Source organism: Pholis gunnellus, assembly GCF_910591455.1.
Source record: "Pholis gunnellus genome assembly, chromosome: 13".
Classification (NCBI taxonomy): Eukaryota; Metazoa; Chordata; class Actinopteri; order Perciformes; family Pholidae; genus Pholis; species Pholis gunnellus.
Genome location: NC_136540.1, coordinates 7088800 through 7092665, shown reverse-complemented (window position 1 = coordinate 7092665; position 3866 = coordinate 7088800).

Below are 3866 nucleotides of genomic sequence, written 5' to 3'. Positions count from 1 at the left end.
AGCTGCATTTGAACGCCTCTTTTGCTGCATACTTAAATCTAGAGTTTTTGCTTCTTTTTGTTGTTGTCAGGCCTTCGATTATAGCTCTTTTGTGTGTTATTTTGCTTGTAAATTTAGTCAATGAATTTCCCGTCTTTAACCCTTGGTCCCTTAATAGGAAGCCCCGTAGTAAAGAGCTGCCGTTTGCTTTTCTTCTGTTCTTTGCGTGGTTAGGGAGACAGGTTTGAGATGAATGCTTAATGAACGCTTAATGTTGTCGGATTTCCTCTAGTTTGGTGTATTATGTTAGCCCAATTCATTTGCAGAAAACATGAAGTCAATTCTTCAATCTGATGCAAATGGTTATTCAAAGGAGGATTAAGGCTAGAAGCAGAGAGGAGCAGCACAAATCTGATCCCTAAAAAAGTCTTCTATGCTGACCTCAGACCAGTGATGACCATGTTGTACTTTGCCTGGCTAGGATGCATGGCAGAGTTGCTGAGACCCAAGCCCCAGATGACATCCTGATCCACATCAGCCCATCAGCCCAGGACGAGCACCAGTCCAAAGAGGACTCTGATCATGAGATCCTGTGCACCCCATCAGAAGACAAAGACATCGATGACTACGAGTATGTGTAGTTTCAGCTCAGAGTTACCAACACGGTGCACTTTAAAAAGGACTATTGAGTTGTTATGTCTGTTACTATTTGTAATGATTTTACTTAATTAGTTCCATTTTATTTTGGGGATTTTTAATGCAGTTGCCCAATGGTAGATGTACATTGTAATAGTTGATGTCATAGATCTAGTTACTGAATTGAATAGAATTTTTGAATAGATGTTATCGATCTTTTTAATATCATTTAATCGAGCTGAACTCAATTGTACGCACTTCATTTGAATTGAATTGATGTAACAGATGTACTAGTTATTAAAGTGAATTTATGTATTTGAACTGAACTGAATTTATTGGTAAATAAATATTAAAGAAGCTGCAGTCATGTGTTTTGTTATGTTATAACTTAACAGTAAAGTGTGTGAAATGTCAATCTTTAAACTATTCTTTTACTGCAACTGCAGCATAAGGCACCCTGTGATTTGAGAGACTGACCATGAAAAAATATTTTCCTTTTTTGTTACTGAAGGATAATTGATGATTGAGCACATTAAGTAATTGTCAAATTTTCTAAAATGTGTGTGTAGTAGTGCAAATATACTGCTAACAACACTTGAAATCAATGCTTTTCACCTTGAAGCTGCAGAATTTTACAAATTGAACTCAGTAGTTACAAGTTAGCCTGTGTTTAGCAATGCACAGTGTTTTATAGTTATACAAAGTTCAGTGCAGTTTTGACTGACATCTGAATGAATAGATAAAAAGTGAATTATGAAATGGACTAATGAAGCTTGAAAATGAGCTTTTTCTGTCTTCTTATCAGTATGTTCATTCTCTTGGCTGCTGCAATGGCAACACTTTGCTTCCTCTCATCTCCCTCCCTCTCCTCCTCAATCACACCGAGCCTGTGACAGATAGAAGACATGTTCATGTAGACAAGAACACCAAAATGCTATGAAACCATCTAATATTTGACTGCTAATTAGTAATAACAGTTAGAACACAGCCTAGCTTTCTACACCCGGTTCAATTGAAGTATTAACAGCTTTATTCATCTTTATGAGACTAATTAAAGTTATAAAGTGTGGAACACAGTATATGCAGACTGAATGCATACATGCATGATACAAACACAAAATGCAGGAACAATTAAACGTATTTTAAACTTTTTTAATTAAACAACTGGAAAACTTGCTGACAAATGCGACATGCACATTGCTTTTAAGCTCTATTGTTTTACCTGAAGGTGGCGCTGGCGAGCTGCTCCTCTCGAACAGACAGCTGATTCCGGATCTCGGTAACCTCAGCCTGCAGCATTGCATTATGGTCCTGGCTTCGGATGATGAAGTCCTCCAGGCGCTTTGACATGTCCAGCTCAGGCTCTGGCATAAATGTTAAATTCTGCAAGAGTTACACAAACTTTTGTGACTAACGACCAAACTGGACTCATGTCTTTCCTGTCCTATCTGGTCCCTCTGATAGATGATGTCCACCAGAAGGCCGTGGAGCACAGCCAGGCGTATAGAGGCAGATCCACATAGCCCCCAAAGGAGGACATTGGGATGTATCTCATCCCAGTGCTGCTGCAGGAATTCGTTCATAAAGCTCATGTACTCCTCCTTCTCTCCGAACCTGAATCAGAACAAAAGATTTAATTTACCCAAGCAACTTAAGGTAAACTAAGTATATTCTTCACTCTCTATAGTTGCTGCAGCTGCTGATTCGGTTTCGAGTCCACATCGTTGGCTGAGAAAGACACACACACACACACACACACACACACACACACACACCTACACACACACACACACACACACACACACACTTTATCACTTAACTGGAAGTGTAGTGTTTACCTTTTTGCGGCAGATGTAATGCATTTTAGTGAAAACTATGGGGAGTTGGTGAGTGGCGTGTATGTGTGTGTTGGCACCTCTTCCTCTGGAGAAACTGGAGTTTGTCCATCTTCAAGCTGCTAATGTCCCACAAGGGCAGCTCCTAAGGCGGGGCCAAATCACACATGGATATTTTTCCACTGCGCAGCTTGTAGAGAATTGCATTGAACAAAAGCAAGCGGTCTATCTACACTACAATCACATCTGATTTATCACACTCTGCAGAACAAACTAATGATGAATGTGAATAGTGCGTTGACATTATTACAGGCACACGCTGGATCTCGTTTGCTTTTTTTTGGTTTTAATTATGGCATGATGGCACGTATCTCCCACAGGACTTGGCCACTCCTATTTGTGGAGTTGCCGACATTAATGATGCTATCGCTCTCGTTTCATGACACACCAGGACGAATATACGCACATCCTCTAGTTTTCCCTGAGTGTACATAACCTTCAACATGTATTTGCATGACACTTCAGGTTTCAATTGTCTCATTTTCAAGCTTAATTGACATCATGTTTTAAGTAAATGCAAGAATAGATAGATAATAAACAACAAGAATACAGCCATAAATAATGTGTATGTAATAAATATGATTTATCTCCCTCTTTATTAATATTTATAATCCAAATGAAATCTCTTTTTGTCTGTGTTGCCAACGTTTCTCATTGTTTCTGTGGTTTCAGTCAGCCGAGTCCCAAAGATGTACTTAGATTTTTTTTGTAAACAACAACTCCCAAACTTGACACTGACACCACGCTGCTGGAGACCAAGGCTGTATTACTGGGCCGGGGGCCCACTGGTGAAGGGAGGCACGGCAGAACTAGTTTGGGGACCAAACAGGACTGTGCGTCTGCTCTACATTCAGATTTTAGCAGGTGTTTCTTTGCTGGCAGTTTGTAGCTCAGACGCTATGCGGCGCCCTCGCACCGTGAGCGGAGCTCGTAGCTGCCCGGTGCCCCGAGTCTGTGGTAAACCCTCAGAAACTCACCATCCAGCGTTTTAGCCCTCACACCGGAGCGCACAGGCGGGCGGGCGTCTGCGGGAGCGCACCGGCTTTCAAGGAGGGATGGACGCCTCTGCGCCGATCCAGAGGACAGCTGGGGTTTGTTGGGTGGGAGAGGCGGAGGCTGAGGGCGCGAGGAAGAGGAGGAACGTGCAGTCAGTTTCGATTTAACTCCTCAACCGGCTGCCTTTACGCAGGGTGGAGAGGTACAGCAGTCTGCCGCCTGGCTGTGTAATCCGCTTGCCGGGAGGAGCAGGGAAAGCCCTCACCAGACTGAGAGAGACAGAGAGAGAGAGAGAGACAGAGACGGGGAGAGGGAGAGATTTAAGTCGGACAGGGACACAGAGAGTTGACAGGAGTGGTC